This window comes from Saccopteryx bilineata, chromosome 6 (assembly GCF_036850765.1).
Source record: "Saccopteryx bilineata isolate mSacBil1 chromosome 6, mSacBil1_pri_phased_curated, whole genome shotgun sequence".
Taxonomy (NCBI): domain Eukaryota; kingdom Metazoa; phylum Chordata; class Mammalia; order Chiroptera; family Emballonuridae; genus Saccopteryx; species Saccopteryx bilineata.
The window spans coordinates 132,225,004-132,247,651 of record NC_089495.1 but is presented as its reverse complement, the minus strand read 5'-3'; the positions used below and the strand labels follow the sequence as shown (position 1 = coordinate 132,247,651).

The 22,648-nt window shown below is 49.2% G+C and overlaps 1 long non-coding RNA gene and 1 pseudogene across 1 annotated transcript in view; one reads left to right on the top strand and one right to left on the bottom strand.

Annotated features, from left to right (window-relative positions):
• The window catches only part of LOC136309582 (uncharacterized), a 96,881-nt gene that overhangs the window by 56,889 nt on the left and 17,344 nt on the right, over positions 1-22,648 (bottom strand). The window lies entirely within an intron of this gene.
• On the top strand, positions 1,064-2,976 carry LOC136308362 (small ribosomal subunit protein eS25-like; annotated as a pseudogene).

Sequence of the window (22,648 nt, the reverse complement as noted above, 5' to 3'; positions counted from 1 at the left end):
GCAGGACAGCCACTAGGGTCCACCTGGGGCTCGCACAGGGGAAGGGCAGGGACACAGGCCCCAGAACAGAGCAGTCCTCAAAACCGTGGCTGAAAGCAACCAAGGTGACAGATAGGCAGTTGGTGCCCAAGAACCTGGACTCCACCAACAGCTAGGTTGTTACACAGCCTGCCCTGCTAGGCTGTTTCCTTCTCAGAAAAATGGGCAGAAGATGCCTGCCCCAAGCTGCAGGGTGATGCTGCCCTGCACTCTACCAACTGTCCTTGTCCTTGCCTTCAATGCTCCAGCTCCACAGTTACTAACAAGTCACAGGAGAGTTTTAAGTGCCTCAAAGAGGGGGGCCTCTGGATGCCACACACACCCCAGGAAATCTAAAGTTTTAAACAGGCTCAAATCCTGAAGATGAAGGGACATCTGGGCACCCAGTAGACAAGGAAATGCAACGTGTATAGGAATACCCTTGAGGCCCCTGACTGATTGCTGCTCAGAGAGGGGCTGGCACCAAGCAAGACCACAAGGCCTCCAAGAGACAAAATCACTGTCCCTGGAATGACTACAGACAGAGCTGGAACTCACTGCCAGGTGTCCGCGTGCTGCTATTCTGCCCCTGACAACAGTAGTTACCAAGGTTACTGATGAATGAAGGCCATGCTCCTCCAATCACTGCCTTCCTGGTGGTTACTCAGGAGACACTTGGGAAATGCTCCCTTAGGTGACATGCAAGTGGAGAAATGTATTCTTACTTTCAAGGGGAGGAAGCTGGTTACCACGCTGCCAGCCCAGCCCCTGCTGCCCTCAAAGAGACTGGCTCTGGTCCCCCCCCTCAATGCTGCAGTCTGTCTTCACATTCCTCTCCACCTTGTGATATTCCCCCTGCTCCATGTTGCACTGGGGTGAGACTTTCCTCACTCTCCTGCCATTGACTTGGGACCACTGTAGCCTGTAAGGTTACATAGGAGGTCTGGTCTACAAGGGCTTCCAGAAACTGTAGCTCATCCCCACTGAGCCAGGGCCTCTCTCACATCCACAAGCCCTCTTGACACATCTGAGTGAGAAAGCCAGAATGACCTCACGGGTCAGCAGCCCACCCCATGGCCAGCCCCATGACCAGCCTGTGGACAGCTGCCACTTGCTGCCTAAGGACTTCCTCAGCTCCGGCCGAAGGCCTGCTTGTTCCGATACAGTCAATTTCAGACTCCTACAGGTTTTGAATGGGAGAGCAAAGCCGGGTATTGAGAAAATCTGGCACTTGGGGTTCCATTGTCCCAGAAGAAAGTGGCTTCCATGCCTGGGCCTTCCAAGCAGTCCACGCCTGAAGGTCACCCAGCAATGTGACCAAGCCAGCGCAGGCATGGGCTGAGCAAGTCTCTGGAAAATGAAAACCTTTTGTTGTCCAGCCTGGAAGGTCAAACACTGCCATTTGAGAACGCCGATACAGCAGGAAGTCCACCCCCATAAAGGTGACAGCATCTGGGGCGTGGTCAGCACCAAGAGAGGACCAGCAAGGCAGGGCTCAGCAGAGGCCCATTATCCCATCACAAACAAATGCCATTGTGGTCCAGAGACGGTCGGTAATAAAGAGGTGCTTGTTTGAAAGGCCACCAACTCAGATGGGCCGGGAAGGAGATGTCACTGGGTGCTCGGAGTCCCGAGAGCAGCCAGCCTTACCCAACATCCCGATGGAGTGAAAATCCAGCCACTTTCCATTTTTCATGGTTGTTATAGTCTATAAAGTCACCACAAACCCTGAATTAGCAGGTCCTGACTGGTTGCTCCTAGCAGGCATAGCGGGCTGGGTTCCTGCAAGGCTCTGGCCACATTGTCATACACAGCTCAACACCTACCCCTGTTTCAGGTATGTTTCTGTTTAATGACACACACAGAGCATGCATCCTTGAGTCGTCAGCACTGAAGTCACAACAGCCCTGCAGCTCTGGTTTGCTTCTAGGCAGGCAATCTCCCCCACTGCACATCCTGACAAGCTTTGTGAAGTCCTTTCGAATCCCTACATGAGCCCCGCCTGTCTGCAGGTCCATCTGCAGGTCTCAGCTCCCTTCTTCTGGGGGATAAAGAGAGGCACAGAAGAGCCAGGGAGACTCCCTCGGCCTTTGTCTGCCTGGTGGGGCCACAATGCCGTGGTGGCACCATCAGCAGTTGTCTCTAAGATGGAGCTCCATGAGGGCTGGGACAGCCCATCAGGTGTCCTGCTACTGATCCTGGAAGAAGTCAGACTCACCAAAAGCTTTGGCTGGAAAGTCAGGAAGAAGGCGGGTCTTTCCCAGGTCCCTCAACTCCACTCACCCTTGTCCTCTAGGGACCCAGCTAGACCCTCCTGGTTCCCTAGGCTCAGAGTGAGGGAAGACTTCTCACTCTCAGGAGGCTGGGTGTCCACCTGAGCCTGCATCTGAGTATGTCCTGCCCGTGACCTCATCCAAAACCGAGTTGAGTTTGTCCAGAGCCCTGTCCATGTTTATATTCACGTTCCCTTCATGTTTGTGTCCAAGTTGCTCAGTGCCTGGATTATGCTGCCCCGTCAACATTTATTGTGGCTTTTTTGTCCAGTGTCTTATTGAGGCAGTGTGGTAGCAGCTGCTCTTGGAGTTCTGCTCTGCCGCCCAAGGACAACAAAAAGAGAGACCCTGGAAAGTTGGCCAAGAAAGACACCCAGAAAACAAGTCTGGGGTTAAGGCCAAAAAGAAGAAGTGGTCCAAAGGCAAAGTTCAGGACAAGCTCCATAACTTAGTCTTGTTTAACAAAGCAACACGTGACAAACCCGGTAAGGAAGTTCCCAACTCTAAGCTTATAACCCCAGCTGTTGTCTCTGGGACTAAAGACCCATGGTCCTTTGGTCAGGGCGGCCCTAAGGAGCCCCTTAGTGAAAGATTTATTACAGTAGGTTCCAAGCACAGAGCTCAAGCAATTTATACCAGTAATACCAAAGGTGGGGATGCCTCAGCTATTGGTGAAGATGCATAAACAACAGGTCCCACCATCTGTACATTTAAAAAAATAAAATACTAAATTAAAAAAAAAAATTGAGAGAGGAATTTGATGTTACTTCTCCCTAAAGAATCTTCACCAGAAAACAAGATTCTTGGCATCTAAGCAGGAAAGAACGCTTAGAGGTCACCCTGTCTAGTCCCCTACCCAGAGCCAAAGCCCCTGTGGCTGTCCAGCTGCTACCCTAACCTATCAGTACACCCACTGACTGCCACCACGTGCGGGCACATGTCTGGTGATCAGACCTGAGCCCCCATCTTCCCAGAAGGAGCAACCCCTCTGCCCAAAGACCCTCACTAGCCCCATGCTTTCACTCAGGGCCAGGGGCACTGTCTCAGGGATGTTCAGAAAATAAGTCTCCATGCTTACCTCCTTAGTCACTCACCTCCCCTTACACCAGAGAGAAGAAGAAGTGGGGTGGGGGAGAGATGGGAGAAAGGAGGAGGAGAAAAGGGATGGGAGGGGGATGGTCAAAAGGGAAATACAAATCTCAGAGCCCAAAGACCTTGGACATGAAGACCAAGGCTGGACAAGGGTGAGGAAGGGCTTCCGGTAGGCAGTGACTCAGGCTGCTGTCCTTTGTCCCTTGTCCACAGTGGTGGGACAGAGAACTGGCTCGGGGAAGAACAAAGAGGTTCTCTGGGGCAGCACCAGAGGGCAGAGATGGAGAGTGAACACTCAGAAAAAGTTGTGTAGGCCCTGGCCGGTTGGCTCAGCGGTAGAGCGTCGGCCTGGCGTGCGGGGGACCCGGGTTCGATTCCCGGCCAGGGCACACAGGAGAAGCGCCCATCTGCTTCTCCACCCCCACCCCCCTCCTTCCTCTCTGTCTCTCTCTTTCCCTCCCGCAGCCAAGGCTCCATTGGAGCAGGGATGGCCCGGGCGCTGGGGATGGCTCCTTGGCCTCTGCCCCAGGCGCTGGAGTGGCTCTGGTCGCGGCAGAGCGACGCCCCCTGGTGGGCAGAGCGTCGCCCCTGGTGGGCGTGCCGGGTGGATCCTGGTCGGGCGCATGCGGGAGTCTGTCTGTCTCTCCCCGTTTCCAGCTTCAGAAAAATACAAAAAAAAAAAAAAAAGTTGTGTATATGGGCTGGGGACCAGCCGGAAGTGGCGTCATCTGTAGGTCTTCCAAAAGGCAAACATGTACTCAAGGTTGGAGGGACACAGAAGAGGAAGACGTGAGTCCTGTGTGGGGCTGGTCTGGCATGCAACTGCAGGTTAGACCAGGTGGGAGGGTCAGTGTGGGTCCTGCTGTCTTCCCAGACCCCAGGCAGGGCCTGGGGCTCCGCGCCCCCACCTCCCCCAGGGCCTCTAGCACTGCCCGGGCTGAGGCATCTCTGGGTGGGACTATCCTTTCTCCCTGGGACCTGTGGGATACAGAGGCAGAGAGGGCACTTTGAGGAAAGCAGACGCCAAGCCTCGTTCCGGGGTGACAGGTATGCAGCCCACTTTCAAAGTGAGAGACCAGAGACAGGTTCTGAAACCAGTCAACTGCTTCCCCGCAGACATTCATCCAATTGGTTGGTTCATTCTCTGAGCGTCACTGACATCTCCACCTCCACCTCTACCTTGATCTGACCAATTGGGACCATCCTGGATGGCAGGGAGGCAGGGGCCTCTGAGAAGTTGCAGGCAAGTGCGGGTCCCCCGAAAGATGTATATGAAGTTACAATCTAAGGAGACCTGATTCCTGAAAGGGAACTTGGCCCTGGAAACCACTTTGCTCTCAGAGTAAGTCATTGAGCCCCTAGAGGTCAGGAAGACATGAAGAGGCTCATGCACACAGGCATTTCACTGAGCACTTAAAATGCAAGCATTATTTTTAGATCACTCTTCAGAAATCATCCCAATATACAAGTTTTCGTCAGTGAGCAGATAAACTTAAATACGTATATGAGGCAGTGCTACAGAACCATGACAGTGGTTTCCATGTGTGGCTTTCAGGTCACACCTGCCGCCTCACAGGCAAGCCTCAGGCATGCAACTGGAAGAGGCACAACTTCTGTCGAAGGTGTCAGGTCTCTTGCATGGAGAACAAAGCAGAGCAGGCTAGGGAAGCCCTGCGGTCTGCTTGGGTCGAGTGTCATGCTTAGGACACATCTCATGTCTGTAGTGAGTTTGCAGAGGACAGAAAGCACCCACAGAACGGTGAGCAAACTGAGAAGCCACAGAACCCCCTGAAGTGGTGACTGGGGTACCTTGAGAGCCCCCAGGAAGACCTTAGGTCCAGCTTTCTACGACTACAAACTCACTGACCAGGATGGATCACACCCCCTTTGTTCATCCTACTGTGCTAAGAAGCTGAGAGATGTCACTTCAACAATCTCAGGGGGAGGATTGATTTAAATACCACAATTCCCAGACAGCCACAGACACAGCCCTGGCTCATGTTCCAGGAGAGGGGACGGGACCCGAGCAGGAGGGACGAGACCATCGGGGATGCTGAGCAGGGTCAATGGGCTCATTCTTCGTAGGGAGACCTCTGTGCTCACTGGTCTGTGCCCTCAGAGAAGATGGAAATATACTAGTCAAGTGTAAGACTCATACAGGCTTTAAGATATACTAATATTCAAATGACCAAATCAAAGGTTTTTTTAAAATATATAATCTAGATATACAACAAACTAGTAAGATGAAATTTATCCAGTCTGATTACAACATCCTGAACCCAACTTAAACATGTACGGTCAGCTGGGGACCCAGTGAATACAATGGTCAATGTGGCCGGTCTGAAAATACCATGCAATAAAAATCACACGAGTTCGGGCTCTGCTGCTGGAATTCAATATTCAGACTGTAGCTTATAGCTGGTTGAAGCAAACTCAGACTATAGAATCCATCCCTGGACACTTTGGAGACCAATTCTTAAATAAGCCAGACTGGGTCCCAAGGACAATGCATATGACAGACCGGAAAAGCTAGTCTAGCCCACTGCAGCCCTCTGCAGCCCACTGGTTGGGAAGGTCAGCTTTGTGGTCATTCCCAAATCTACTCTTTATTAGCTGTGTGATTCTGAACAGCTACTTAACCTCTCTGAACCTCTGTATTCTCATGCAAAAAATAAGCATCATTTAGACACCACTCAAAATGAGACAATTCTGTAAATCAGTATACCTGTCTCGAAGTAAGTACTTGACAAGTTTTCTAAATAATAGTTACGATTATCATTATTACCGTTGTGCTGAAAAAGGATATCCTAGCAAAATGAGCACAATAGCCCTTTACCAACAGCATTAAGTGAGAGAGGGAAGAGGACCCCTGGGTCATCCAGCAGTGGAGCTGAGGCTATGGGCGAGGGGTGGGGTAAGGGGCCCAGGGATGAGGGGCAACACCACTAAAGGGTGACATGCCTTGCAGATATTTTTATTCTGGTGTGGAAACTCTGGGTGTTAAACTTGAAAAGCAATGCTGTCAAAGTGTTGAGCTACTGCTCGAAAGGCAAGCAGTGGCGGCTGCTGATGGAGACCCCAACTGCCTGCAACATCTGCTGCTCTTTCTCTTACTCATCCTACGGCTGATGAAATGTCCTCCGAGGAAGCCCTTGACCCTCCGGAGAACCAGCCCCAAGCCTCAGGACTGTCCATATCCACCCCCCGCACACGTAAGAGCCCCTTTTCCAGGGGGTGAAACCTTGGACACCTGCACAATACCTGTAGTGACTCAGGGGGCTACACATACTGGGTCAGTGTTCCAGAGAATATCCCCTCACCAAGAACTCTCAACAGAATAGTACTGAGCAAACCTTCAAACTGTTTCTCCAGGCGAGATGTACATCACATAAACCTGACATATCAGACTCACTTCAGAGAACCAAGTTCCTTAGAGAATTTCCTTTCTCCAATTCAGTCAGCAAAGCCCTCCTTTTTCGCTCCATAATAGTCCCTTTTTGCTGGATTATAAAAGCAATGCATGCTTGTTGTACAAAATTTGGAAGATATGGGAAGGTCACTTTTAACATCACTAATCCCCACGACAGCCAATCAATGATTATTGTATGTAATATGCATCTGTATATGATGTTTATATTACAACATGGGGTTTCTAAGAATTCCTACCATTGGCATCCTTTCTGTCACTTATCATTACTTTATGCAAATTTTCCAACTCATTAGATCTGCTAAAAATTATGACTGGTATTCCACTACATGAATAGGGCTTACATCACTGGACAACCCACTATTTTAGCTATTGATGGTATCTCTAATTTTTTGGTATTATATACAACATTGAAATAAAAATGATGATATGTAGCCTTTTATTATTTCTCTAGGATGAATTCCTAGGAGAGGTTTATTGTTGGGTCAAATGGTTAAAGCATTAAGAATCTTGATTTGAAAAAAATAATAAAATTATGTCCAGAAAATTATATCAATTCACTCAAGCTGGATATGACAGTTCTGGGTTGGCTGTTAGATTGTTATTTTCTATCAATGCGATCATTGAAAAAAAATTTTTTATTTTACCATGAATTATTTGACTACTAATGGGGTTGAACACTTGACTTATTTTTATTGGCCATTTGTCCTACTTCTGTGAATTGTCTACTGATGCTGTCTGCTCAATTATCTCCTTGGATGTCCAACTTTTTCTTATTGATCCATAAGAGAATATTATATTTAAGAACTTGAGCTCTTTGCCATATGTACATTTTTCCAGATTTTGTTTGCCTTTTAACTTGAAGTACTAGTTTTAATTTGCAAATATTTTAAATTGAATATAATCAAACCTATTGATCTTTGCCTTTATGGAGTTTTCTCCCATCTCAGGTCAGAGATGCATGGGCTCTTTTTTTCCCTTCTGATTCTTTTACGGTCTTTGTTTCACATGGAGTTATTGAAGCAACACGACATCTATCTTGGTGCCTGATGGGAAGCAGAATTCCAAGTGTTCTTTTCCGAACAGCAGCCTCATAGTAACCTGGTGTCTTAGCACCATTCATCGCAGGCCCATTCTTTCCCCACTAATGTGAAATGTGCACCTTATCACATTTGTTTTAAAATACTGGGACTGTTTCTCAGTTCCAAGTTTTGTTCTGTCGATCTAGCTTTTCCATACTATCTGGCTTACTATTTCTTCATAATACATTTCATTTGGTAGAGCAAATACACCATTTAAATTTCTAAAACTTTTTGTCTGTTTCTACCTGTTATTTCTTAAAGAATCACTTGGTCAAGTTCCAAAAACATCCTGACATTATTTGAGTTGCAACTACTTATATACTAGTATTAATTATGGAAAAAGTATATTTTTATAATATTAGATCTTTACATTTGGCACATTGCATAGCTCTCCATTTAGTTAAATGAAAATTTTTTGGTTGTCATGAGTTCTGTGTCTTTCTCAAATTTATTCCAAGATATTTCATATACTATAATATAAACAATCTTTCCTTTCTTAAATTTTTAAACTAATTATTGCCAACATGTAGAATACTTTTATTTTCTCTGTCTTGTGAAGGTACATATTATGTCTTATGTTTTTCTTGTCTTATTACACTGTCTAAAATGTATCAGTCAATGTTTGAGCAGGAAAATCAGCTCTCTTGCTTTGTTCTTAAGTTTAATAGGGATCTCTTGACTGTTTATCCTAATGTCTAATGTTAGGCTTTAAATTTAAAAGACAGAATATTTACCAAGTTAAGAAAGAATTATTCTACTCCTAACCAGCTAAAACTTTACTTTTTTATCATAGAGTCTCTTAAAAATTTATCAAAATGAACATTTTGTTTTTGTCCTTAGGCCTACTGATGTTCTAAATTGTATTAATAGTCCCTTTCTTATGCCATCATCTCGTCGGGGACATAAATCCTTTTTAAAATCAGGGTGCATTTTTCTTTTAGTATTCTGCTGTATTTGATTAAGTGGTATTTTATTTCCAATTTAATGCTTCTGTATGCATAAGTGAGAGTGGTCTGTAATTTTTCATACTATTTGGTCAAGATTTATACAAGAATTATGCTGACCATAAGCGACTGCTGGGGGGGCAGGGAGTTTCCTTTTGTGTCTGAGTGAATAAAAAAACGACATAAAAATTATCTTTTCCAAACCAACAATGAGATATTAACACATGCCAATTTACAATAGAATGGCCAAAATCCAGGACACTGACCACATAGCAAATGCAGGTCAGGTGTGGAGCAATAAGAACATCCCCCACAAACATTGCTGGTGGGAAGGCAACCCTTGTCTTACAAAACTAAACATCCCCTCACCTAAGGACCAAGCCACCGTGCCTCTTGGAGTTTACACCGTGCGAGCTGAAAACCTGACAGTCACGTAGAAACCTGCACACACACGTCCGCACCAACTTTCTTCTGAACCGCCTAGACCTAAAGCCACCGGAATGCCTTTCAGCTGGGATCAGGTAAATCGTTGGTCTACCCAACACATGCAACATTACTCATCTCTAAAGAGAAACACATGCTAAAGCCAAGCCATGAAATGGCATGGGTGAGTGAGGCATTCAATGCCTGTGACTAAAGTGACAGAAGCCAATGTATGATTCCAATTCGATGGCATGGTGGAAAAGGCACAACTACGGAGACAGCAAAATACACACACACACACCAAACAAACAACACCACAAACAAAAACAATGGTTGCAAGCGGTTGACTGGTGAAGGAGGAAGGGAAGCCCAAAAAGATTTTCAGGGCAGTTAAAATACTCGGTATGAGCTATAACGATTAAGGTGACTAATCGTCCTCCTTTTGTAAGTTCTGTCCTTCCTGGGGAAGTGTCCTCTTACAGGTCCTCCTTTTTGATATTGGAATACTAATCTGTAAATGTCTGTATTCGATCAATGCAGAGTCAATCCATTGCGTGTGATGTGACACATTTGTATCTAAATGAGTACCTTTTTCTTACAATTACTATTAAAAATTAATAGGCGTGTAAACATAATGACAATATAAAATATTACAAGTGTTTTTATTATGCATTTATCACATTATAGTGTATGACTGTTGCAATGAATGTTTCTTTTATTTACGATATTGTTTTCCTCAATTTATTTTTGTCCTTTTCATTGTAAACAAGTTGTTCACCTTAATAATGATGGACACATGTCATTCTACATTTATCCAAACCCATAAAATGTGCGACACCAGCGTGAGCCCGAATTGGGACTATGCACCTAAGTGACAATGCCGAGTTCAACGCAGGTTCATCCACTGTAACGTGGGGGGGGGGGGGGGGGGGGGTAATCGCGGAGACTATGGAGAAGCGCAAGGGGCACACTGGAAACCTTTGCACCTTTCACTCAATATTTCTCGGAATATAAAACTGCTATAAAAATATTAAAGCCTGCTGGCGGTGCCCCCCACCCACCCCTGGCCTCACCCACCTCCCACCCTTCTTCCTGGCCGCCGCCTCCCGCACCTGCGCGGCTGCGGCCCCGCGCGAACACCGGTGTTTCCACTTCGCTTGTGGACGCCGGACGCCGCAAGCCACCCTCCCCCCCAATGCGCCAGGATTCAGCCGCCCAAACGGAGGCCTGGCCCGCACCCACCTCTCTCGGCTCCGGTCCCAGCTCCGCCTCCGAACACGACAACAGCCCGAAGGCCGGGCCGCACCTTCTGGGCTCATTTGAGGAGAGCGGGAGGTGCCCGTGTCTTCTCCTCCAGATGCCACCCCAGCGCGGCAGCCCAGTTCTCTCCTAGGACGGGCGAGGCCTTCTCCCGGGAAGCGTGGCGGGCACGCAAGCCGCCGTGGAGGCCGCCATGGCCGTGAAGGAGACCAGTGGGCCCACGTGGACCTGCAGGCCCCGGGATCCCAGGCCGAGACTTCCAGGAGAAGCACTGCCTGCCTGAGCAGGTGCAAGGCCTCGAGAAGATGGGCAGCCACATGACCAGCTGCCTCGGACTTCCAGGTGAGCAGGTGCAAGGCCTTGAGAAGATAGGTGACCATGTGACCAGCCCAACAGACTGCTTGGCCCTCAGGCTGCGCTGCGCCAGTGTCTCTGCAAAAGGCTCTTCCTCAAACACGGCTAGGAACCTTTGGAGCCCAGAGAACTTTGGGGCCCCTCTGCACCCCTCTTGTCTGGCTTCTGTCTGAGCCTCTCTCTGCAGCCATTAGGCATTCTTTTAACCTCCCTGGAGCCTTCTCCCCAGCATCGGACCAAATGCAAACAGTAAAGCTTTTTGCAGCAATAAATAAATAAATAAAAAGTTAATTAAGTGTCACTAATCCTCAGAGAAATGCAAATTAAAACCACTGTGAAATAGCATCTCACACCTGTCAGAATGGCTATTATCAATAAATCAACAAACAACACGTGTTGGTGAGGGTGTGGAGAAAAGGGAACCCTCATGCACTGTTGGTGGGAATGCAGACTGGTGCAGCCTCTGTGGGACACAATATGGAGTTACCTGAGAATATTAAAAATGAAGCTGCCTCGTGACCCAGTAATCCCACTTTTTGGAATATATCTGTAAAACCTAAAACACTAATTTGAAAGCATGTATGTACCCCTATGTTCATTACTGCTTTATTTGCAATAGCCAAGATCTGGAAATACCCCAAATACCCAGATGAGTAGATTAAAATGCTATGGTACGTTTACACAATAGAATACTACTTGCGTCGGCCTAGCGTGCGGAGGACCCGGGTTCGATTCCCGGCCAGGGCACATAGGAGAAGCGCCCATTTGCTTCTCCACCCCTCCGCCGCGCCTTCCTCTCTGTCTCTCTCTTCCCCTCCCGCAGCCAAGGCTCCATTGGAGCAAAGATGGCCCGGGCGCTGGGGATGGCTCTGTGGCCTCTGCCCCAGGCGCTAGAGTGGCTCTGGTCGCAACATGGCGACGCCCAGGATGGGCAGAGCATCGCCCCCTGGTGGGCAGAGCGTCGCCCCCTGGTGGGCATGCCGGGTGGATCCCGGTCGGGCACATGCGGGAGTCTGTCTGACTGTCTCTCCCTGTTTCCAGCTTCAGAAAAATGCAAAAAAAAAAAAAAAAAATAGAATACTACTTGGCCATAAAAAAAAAAAAAAAAAAAAAAAAAAAAAGGAAATCTTACCCTTTGTGACAGCACAGATGGACCTGAAGAGTATTATGCTAAGTGAATAAGCCAATCAGAGAAAGACAAATATGATTTCACTCATGTGGAATCAAATGAACAAAATGAGCTAATGAACAAACTAGAAACAGATTCATAGATACAGAATATAGAATGGCAGCTGTCAGAGGAAAGGGAGTTGGGGGGCTGGGTGAAAAAGGTGAAGGGATTAAGAAAAAAAAAAACAAGTTCATAGACACAGACAATAATGTGGTGATCACCAAAGCAAAAGGGTGGTGGGGGGAGGTAGAAGAGGGTAAAGAGGGGATAGATGGTGATGGGAGGGGACATGAGTTGGGGTGGTGAACACAATACAATATACAGATGATATATATTATGATTGTACACCTGAAGCCTATATAATTTTATTAACCCGTGTCACCTCCATAAATTCAATCAAATTTTAAAGAAGAAGAGGAAAAAGAAGGCACTGTTTTAGAATCTTGAAACTCTCCAATCATGGAGATTCCAAATAAAAAAATCTCATCACCATCCACAAACAGACATGGATGGACCCAAGTGTTCCCACAGCATTCTCTGTCCACATGTGAACAGAAAGCACAGGCTTGGGCCTCTCAGCATCAGGAAACTAGACCTCTGAGCCACCAGCTGCTTGCACCCCTCATCTGCCATCACAGACTGCCTGCTCGACACCATCCGTGGCTGAGATGCCTAGGCCACACAGGAGTCACGCTGGGCACTAAAGCCATCTTAAAACAAAGTATACGTCCAAGTTTCCTAGCGTTTCCCTCGCAGCTGGGGAGGCAGACGCTCCTGCCCCTGGACCCTGACCCGGGCCAGTGGACTTTCCCATGTCGTTATGCACACCACGTCATAGCATCCACCAACGTCCTGCCACCGGGGTGGTTTAATCATTTCTTGAAAACAATGCAAATAGAAAACAAAGTTATTTGGACCCGCTCAGAGGCTGAGGGGCCTTGGCTCTTCACGGCAGACAATGGAAGAAAGACTGCAAACAGATAGGAAAGAAAACATGATTAAATCACAGAGGTGACAGGAAATCAATAGAAGCCGGTGGGATCGATACTCCCTCAACTCCGGGCGCAGTGGCAGCTCCCGCGCATTTTCAGATTGCTCCAGGATTGCTTCCTGTTTGCATTGTGCAAAGAGGGACTTTGGGGGACAAAGGCAGGGGGACCTAGCCTGTCCCCAAAGGCCTAACTGGGCTCTTTGGGGACAGTCCTCTGTCTGTTCCTTGTGCAGCAGGGTAGCAGTCAGTGCCAGCCCTGTGCACCTACAAGACAACAGTCCCCTCCCCAGCCTGCATGGCTGGGCAATGACCAGACCTAACTGAGTCTGAGCCGACCACTAGGAAAATGATGCCACTGCCACTAGCCCCTGAAGTGACCAGACTGGTGGAAATCCAGGTCATGAAGACAGTTCCCTTTTGACACGCAGGCTGTGCATCACTTCACATTTGACCATGGCCATGGTCCACACCGCAGCCTGCACAGCTGCGGACCAGCAAACCCAGTGCACCTATGCTTTAAGCCAAGCACATAGCAGCAAGAAGGGAATTTCTGGGAAACAGGTTCCCAGGTTCTAGCACTCAATATCTCTGGTGACCTCCAAAATTCTCATTCTATAAAACTTGGACGGAGGTGCCCCTGAAGCATTTTTCGCATGGTGGTGACCAAACCAGGGGAAGGAAGAGCCCATGGGACAATTTTTTTTAAACACACTGGACAAAGCACACCTGAGCAGGCTCAAAAACACACCTGGGCAGTGAAGAAAACACACGCGGCCCACACAGGATCCTGCCATTGATCGGAGCGCGGAACCGCAGCAGGATATGGCTGGTGGGTTGGAGTTTGTGATGAATAGGGAGGCTGAATTTTCAGGACAAAAATAACATTATCCTCTGCACTCAAGAAAATGTGGACCTGTAAATAAAATATATGCACCTGTCAGCGAAGGACAGCAGACCCGCGGTTGCTCCTCTAAAGTTTTACTCCTCAGGTCTTTTTTTTTTTTTTTTTTTTTTTTTAATATTTTATTTATTAATTTTTTTTTTTTTTTTTTTTTTTTAGAGAGAGAGGAGTGAGAGAGAGAGAGAGAGAGAGAAAGAAAGAAGGGGGAGGAGCAGGAAGCATCAACTCCCATATGTGCCTTGACCAGGCAAGCCCAAGGTTTCGAACCGGCGACCTCAGTGTTCCAGGTCGACGCTTTATCCCACTGCGCCACCACAGGTCAGGCCTTTTTTTTTTTTTTTTTTTTTTTTTTTTTTTTTTTTTTTTAAATTTTTTTAATTTTTTTATTTATTCATTTTAGAAAGGAGAGAGAGAGAGGAGAGAGACAGAGAGAGAAGGGGGGGGAGGAGCAAGAAGCATCAACTCCCATATGTGCCTTGACCAGGCAAGCCCAGGGTTTCGAACCGGCGACCTCAGCATTTCCAGGTCGACGCTTTATTCCTCAGGTCTTAGGGACTATTCTGGACACAAAGGCCCTGGATTCCAGTCTAGTGTAGTGGGGACATGAGGGGGTAACTCAGCCACATGAAACCTGGGCTCACTGTCTAAAAATACTGACAATGGATGGATAGGACCTCAGGGCCGTAGGAGAGGAAGGAAAGTCCCACATGGACACACAATGGGACCTCTGCTTCCTGGGAAACTGGGGACATGAGGTACGACAGGTTCCACCTCCATCCTGATAAGAGGTGGAGGGAGACAGGAAGACAACTACAGTCCCCACTATATGGACTGGACACCAGAGTTGGAGCCTCTCAACCCTTCTCCTCCCAGGTAACAGGTGTGCTCACCTGCTTCCCGGGGTTCTGGAAGCCTGAGACCCTCTAAGGGAACTGGGAAGTCAGCTGAGCTCACCCAAATGAACTTCCGGTGGCCTCTTGCACCCATTCCTCTCTCCTTTTGTTCTTAACCTTTTCGGCATTTTAAGTGTTCCAGACCAAGTGGTCCATGGCCACCTGTGGTTTGACTCCATGCTTTTAATAATCCTCAAAATGGAAGGAAGAGCCTTTTGTGAATGATGAGGCATTTATCCACCTATTTCTAACCTGTCACCTTAAGGATGTTTCTTCAAGTAATAGTCTTGATTTTCCTTGTCTTTCTGGGGTTTGTTAGGGAGTTGAATAGTCTCTTTCGCTGAATTTGCATGTTGGAGTCCTAACCCCTAGAACTTTGGAATGGATCTGTATTTGCAGAGAGTTTTTAAAGAGGTGATTAAGGTAAAATGAGGTCATTAGGTGGGCCCTGGTCCGATCTGACTGGTGTCCTTATAAGAAGAGGAGGTTAGGACACAAACACACAGAGAAGGACAGCTGCATGAGGACACCGGGAGAGGGTGGCCATCGTCTACACTCGGAAGAGAGAGGCCTCCGGAGGAGCCAGCCCTGCTCACACCTGGATCTTGTCTTCCAGCCCCCAGGGCCCTGAGGACATAAATCTCCATTGCTTAAGCCTCCAGTCTGCAGAGCTTTATTACAGCAGATCCAAGAAACTAATCCAGGACACGAGAATAAAAGCAAACATTCAGCAGAGAGGAGTGGTCACTTGGTGAATGGACCAATGGGCAAAATGGTTGCTGTGGAGATAGCATGGCTCACCCTGAGGCTGGAACTCCATCGTCTGGCAACCTCGACTCGCCAGGAAAGCCACCCTCAAAATGCTGGCTGTGCCGCTTGGCTAGAGGTGTGCTTGGCATTCCAGAGGCCCCAGGGAATGGATAGTGTGGCAGGTGGTGGACGGCGGCGTGAAGGAAGCCGTGTTTGTGCTGGGCTATAGGGACATGTGAAGAAGAAAGGGAGGAAACAGCGGTCCAGAGCAAGGGATAAGTTACCTTGCAGAATCACAAAGGGGAGGCAAGTTTGGGGAAGGGATAGGGAGAGTATGACGTTAGATGGGTGATTGGGGACGCCGCTGGAAACCGAGGCTCTGGGCACCATGTGAAGACTCTGAATGCCTTGCTATGCAGGTAAACTTCACACACACAACAAGGCCACCTTTATCTGAGACCCAGTCACTCCCTCCTTCCCCCTAACAAGAGAAGACGGGATGAATCAATGCACATTTTTTTATTCATTTAAAAAACATACATTTATACAGATCCTATAAGTGTTTTTCAAGGGAAAGGAGAGTAATTGAGGATGTCCCCCATCTGGGGATGCTGCTGTTCAGGAAGGTGACCGCACCCCCAGATGGCCTCTGATCTGTGTGCAGAGGTAAAACATGACTGGTTGGAGGGTGACGTGTTTTTAAAGCCCCACTCAGGGAGCAGGCCCCACTCTAGCCTGCAGGGGCTGGACTCGAGCCTCCATTCCCCATTCCTTCCCTCCCAGCTGGGACTCTGTGAGCGCACCAAGCCCGATACAATCACAGCCTTGAGGGCGTGCTTTCTCAGGAACTTTTCTTCAAAATCAGATTAATGAATACTGGGCCATGGGACCGAGGTGGACAATGGCGGTCTATTCTCCCCCAGCTGTGCGTGAACAGATTCATGGAATATTTATAACCCAAGTCATTCCTGGCCACTGAAGGACACCGGGGCCCTGGGGGCTCTTCTGCTGGTTTGTTCCATGAGCTCAGGGGCCCCAAGGTAGGTAAGAGACAGCCTGGGACCCATGAGATGCCCCATCCAGCTGGGCCTCTGAGGTCCTCAGATGAAAACTTAACCCCCTTAGGGGTAGTGCCCCTGTTTAGAAAAAAAGAGAAGTCTGATATCAAACTGAGTTTACTCTAGGTCAAAATAGATGGTCTCAGGCCTCCTGGACTTGACATTGGTAGGTGGTGGGGGAATTGTAGAAAAAAACCCATGAGATATGAGCACTCATGTGGCTAGTTCAGTCTGTCCCTACATCCCCAAGAATGCCAGGGGAGGGTACTGTCTCCCAATGTCAGTGCTAACTAAACATTTTCAGGATAGATGACTGAGTGAAAGGATGGATGGATGGATGCATGGATGGATGGATGCATGGATGGATGGATGGATGCATGGATGGATGGATGCATGGATGGATGGATGCATGGATGAATGCATGGATGGATGCATGGATGCTTCAATGCATAGATATATGGATGGATGGATGCATGGATGGGTGGATGGATGCATGGATGGATGGATGGATGGATGGATGAATGGATGGATGGATGAATCCCAGTGTAAGAGGAGAGGACCAAGCAGATGTCAACCCCTAAGGTGCATCAAGGACAAGCAGTAACAAATGTGTTCTGAAAGGGCCAGAAGCAGTGTTTTGAGAGAGATGGCCATCGGACTCAGTCCTGATCATCCACCATCCAGTGCACAAACAGCTCCCATGGATGGGGAGACAGGTGAGCTTTATTCATGGACACTGACACTTCAATTTCACATAATTTTCACATGCCATGCAACATTGTTCACCTTTTGATTTTTTTCCCCCCAACCATTTAAAAATGTAAAAACTACTCATAAAAAAAGGAGGATGGCCAGGCTGGCTGACCTCTGACCCAGGGTATGGCAGAACGAGACTCCAAAGGACCCAAGGTATCTGGCAGAAGGGGGAAGGTCGAGTCACACATCTCATTCCCAGATTTCCACCACAGCCACAAGCTCCTCCGTTAGCAATACAGATTCTAAACCTGTGGCTCCCTGTGAAGCCGAGACCAGCATCAGGACTATCACCTCCACATGCCTCCACCCCCAGGTTCAAGCCAATCCCTACAGTGAACAGGAGCTAGAAAGAAGACCCAGGTGTCACATTCCTGAGACTGTTGGTGTTGTTTCTTACACAGCATCGCCCTCCCCAGCCTGCTGATACAAACCCTGAGTTCTCTATGTTTTGGCTTTAGAAATTATCACTCAATTGCACATGAGAAAGGGAGGCTCTCCTCACTACCCTGTCTCTCACCACCTCTACAAACACACTTCAACAATGTAGTTACCTTTAGTTTTTCTGTTGCTTACCTGGGTCAATTAGAGGATACGTGTCTACCCACTTTAAAGGTACCTCTCGATTTTTTTCCACTCTATCAATCAGGGTGGCAGCAGCTACACCCACCTCCTCCCCCAGCCTCTGCTCTCTCTACCACATTCACCAATTATAATGTTATTTTTATACTGTCAGGAATACTAACATCGGTGTTCAATCTTGGTGCTGTTAATTAAGTCTTCTGGGCTCTATTCCATTCGAGAAGATAAATAAATGTATTTTTTTAAATGCTAAGTGCATTTACATGGTTGTGGCTATAGAAAGACTGTTCCCTTCAGACAAGCAGTTTGGTCCAGCTGTGTTATCTGTGGGTCCTCCATCAGGGTCCTTGGCCACCCAAGGGAGAATGCTGAGGTTACTTGTCAGCATGAAAAGGACACTGTTCTGAATTTCTGCAAGAAGTCCGTGTGGTCAGAATGACTCCTGTTTGTGTCAGCCGGCTGCCTGTGCTATATATACATGGGGTTGGGGGAGGGCGTGGGGGGTTACAGACAAGGGGCAGAGTCATGAAAGCTCCCCGGACAGACAGACAACATCGCTGTCTGTCTCCACCCTTGGTTCTGCAATCTGCCCCTGGCCACTCAAATCCGCTGCACCCACATGGAGGCAGGCACACCCCAACTGACCATGGCGTGAGGCTTATGCCCACTCTTGATATTGCAGAAACTTGCAGGAATGTCTCTGTCCTGTCATCCCCTTACAAGCTGTCCTCTGCTGTGGGTTTATTCCTTTGTCTCTGTCACCATCCCTTCAGCAGGGAGGCAGAAGCTAATGCCGTCAGGCCACATCCAAACATCAGCTTCTCCCACAAAAAGCCACCAAACTCTGTCACTTTACTGAAACATAATGGTATAAATTTGGGAAAGGAGACACAAGCCTTTTGGTGACAAGAACCACAGAGATAGCAGCTTCAGCAGAGCACATGGCTGCTCTGACTCCAAAGATGACGCTCGCCAGGGCATGCAGGGGACAGCTTGGTGTTGGCAGACCCTCCTCTGTCCATGCCGGACAGCACCAGGCCGTGCTGGCCTCCCATTTGCCCATGCACTCCCCTCCCCACTTATCGCTGTCAGGGAGGGGTGTTCACAGTCCTGGTGTGGCCCTCGGTGCACACAGGGAGGCAGCCATGGGCAAGCGCTCTCTGCTGAGGGGCACAGGGAGTCCTGCCCGGCCCTTCTCAAGCGGAGCCCATCGACTGCCCTCAACCTGCAGGGACACCCTCTGCCTGCTCTCCTTGTCCCCAGGTCTCCTCTCTCCTGATTCCTGGGACGACCCCTCAAATCAATGTGTTCCCCCAGCCCTATCCCAGGCTCGGCACAGAATGAGTCCTACTCTACACTGACATGAGCATCGATGTTGATGGGAAGGGGCTGACGTTGTCGGGTGGGCGAGGAAAGAGCATAGGCAGCTTCGGGAGCCAGGTCTGGGTGAACAGGTCCAAGGGCAGGACATCAAGACATCCGGTCCCAGGGGCTGGGGAAGGGGAGGAAAGAGACAGTGAACAGGAATGAGGGGCCCTGTTACAAACCATAGTTCATGTCCCTGGGGCCTAGGATGGGCCACCTGTGAGCCCCCAGGAGGGACTCTGAATGCACATGATGGATAAAGCAGAGCCGTCCAAGTGTGGGCCAGCCCTTGGGAGCAGAAGCCAGACACGGAACCACAGAACCCTGGCCCAGACCAGCTGGGTTGCTCCATCTGTCGGGAAACCCCGCAAGAGTGCTGGGGACGCACCCTCCGAATTTTATTACCACACTCAACCCAAAAGTCATTTTCAAGTTGCAGTGTGCATTTAACTTTTTTTTTTTCTTTTTTCATTGCAAACAAGTGGAAGGACCATCAATAGGTAACCCTGGAAATCACCATGATTGGGCCTCCCGTTGTGAAATAACAACAAGAACCGGCATCGACTACAGACATCTATCAAGAGAGAGAGGTTCATACCAGGCCGAGACAATGGCACAGAAGAACAAATGTTTGCACTCTTCAAGAATAGCATTCTCATTTATAAAGTATGAGTAATAAAATCAATGCTGCTGAAATTGAGCGGCGGTGGGTGGGGCCCGTTTCCTTGGCCTTCTTGCAGGGGACGAGATAAGAATGTCCTTTCACTGGGTAAACACTCACCCCCAGGGTCTCGGTGACCCCATGAAGGAAGGTCGGAGGGAGGGGGTGAGTTTCAGAGGTCCCAATGAGATGCAACTGCAGATACGTGAGAAGACTGTCCCCGTATAAGCCCGGGGTTTTCACTGCTCAACGTCCAAGAAGTATTTGTGGGCTCACAGGTGATGGTTCTTCCTGTGAGAACACCTGAACTTGAACAGGTGCCATGAAAGCCTGGGGCCCATACCTGTGTTGGGATGAACTGAAGAGGCAGGTGGGAAGGGTTTCCTCCATTGGGGTGGGACGTGAGGTGTCTCCCATCAACCTGAGATAGGTGATACAGAGGATGCTGGGGGCATGGCGACAGCACACAGCATGCAGGCAATGGTGGCGTCTGGATACCTAAGCAGACCTGCGCAGGTGCGCAGTTGACACGTCTCACCCATGGGCACTAGGGACAAGCAGGTAGGCAGCAGAACAATGTAGCAAATGAGTCGCTGTTTACAGGGCTTACAGGGGGCTGCTTTGGAGGTGCCAACCGGGATGAAAAATGCACGAAATTGGAACCATCACCCAAAGCAGGAATTCTACTTGGTGTCATGGCACCATGGTCACACTGTCCCTGCTGCTCGCCTCTCTGCCTCGCCCTTCCCAGCCAGAAGGCTCAGAACCCTGATGTCCACACCTGGGGTGGCCCCTGTGTCTTGCCTCCTCCCCAGAGTCCATGCCAGGACATCCTCTGCTCAGCAGACAGGACGTGAACCTCAGCACCTCTTTGAGATGAGTCTGGCAGGGGTCCCCAAAGGCTTTTTGATGGCTGGAGAAGACCCAGCTCTGGACCTTTAAGAAGCAGCCTAGGTGCCCCGTCTCGGGGCTACAGGTGGAGGGGATGCCTCCCGGGTGCAGGCCCCTCAGGATCATCCTGGGGTTGCACTCGCCAGGGACACTCCCTCCCTGCCCCTTTGGTGGGCGATTGAGAAGTGTTCTCATTGATGGAATTGCGCCTTGGCAAGCCCGCGACAGGGCTGGCTGCCAACTGCTGTCCCAGCAGAAGGGACCATTTTGCAGGAAAGAGGAAAAATTATTGCAAATAGGAGCTGACGTCAGCTTTGTCTTTGGAGACTAAAAGTTGGTGGCAGGATGAGGTCATTCAAACAGGCTCTGTCCTCCTTCTAAAAAGTCTTCCCGTTCCTGTGGTCAAGAACCCCAGGGGGAGCGTCTCTTGTGTTCCAGGTCACCCCATTGAGGAAGCAAAGCACAGCTCAGAAGGCAGGTGCTTCTGCTACCCCGGCCAGCACTGACCAAACTGGACCTCATATAGCCAGTGCCGACTTCAAAACGTGAGTGCTTCCTGAGCCAGCGTGGAGACATTACCTGAGCCTGGTCACAACCGCCATCAGCTTCTGTTCATGTCTCACAACCAGCCCAGGCAACAGACCCAGTTTGCCTATAAGAAAGCTGGGCCCTACTCAGGATTAGAATACAGACGGGTCACCCCAGAGGAGAGACAGGAATCACGTGTCAGGGAGGGAGGGGCAGGGAGAAACAAGGGATTCTGCTGTTGGGTCCCAGGAGAAGCCAGCACAGAGACAGATAAACATCCACCAAGCTGATGGAAAAAAACTCAGAGAAGTTAAGTGACTTACCCAAGGTCACTCAGCTGGGATGAGGAAGAGCAGAATTTGAACTTGGGTCTACCCAACTGTCACCCCCACCCCAGAGAAAGCAGAGACAGTTCCTGGTGTGGAGGCTCCAAACTTAACCTTGGCCTTTCTGTCCAAGGTTCGGTCAGTCCACATCACCCCAAGCATGACTCTTGGGGGGCAAGCAGAGGGGAGCAAAGAGGAGGGGACTGAAATGGCCAACAGCTGGGGCAGGAGCTAGGGCCCAAGAAAAGAAAGAAGCCAGCTGCTCAGAGGGGCGGCGATGTGACTGCACCCGGAAAACATCTTGTGTCCAAGGAGAAAGCAGAAACCATCATAGCAAAATGTCCCCTGAAGAGACTGTCCCCCACGGGTAGATCCCAGGGGTGCTGGGGACTCCGGCTACCCTGATTCCTGATGTAAACGTTTGACAGATAGCATTACGAGGTTTCTAGTGTGTTCTCCCAGAAACGGGTTGCATTGGGGAGACTTACTAAGTAACCTTCAGAGGTTCTCCGACTTTGATATGGGGACACTGGAATCCACTCCGGCTGGTTTAGAGCAAGGCCCGGGGGAGCGATCCCAGGAGTCTAGGCCCAGGACACCAGAGAGGCTGCTGTTAATCATTGATGGGCGTGCGAGGCCCTCTCAGGCTTTCAGGGAGGTGCCAGCAGGAAGCAGCAGCTGAGGGAGGAACAGCAGCAGGACATTTCATACCTCCTCACACCGAGCACCGGGGGGCCCCCTCCTCCACCCGGTTGAGCTGTGCCAGGGGGACAGACACTGGGGATCAGAAGCAGAGGGCATGCAGGGAGGGGAATGCGGAGAGACAGTGGGCACAGGGGACACATCCAGGGGCCGCTGGCCACACAGCAGCAGCCAAGGCCAACAAGGTGAAACCCTTCAGGTGA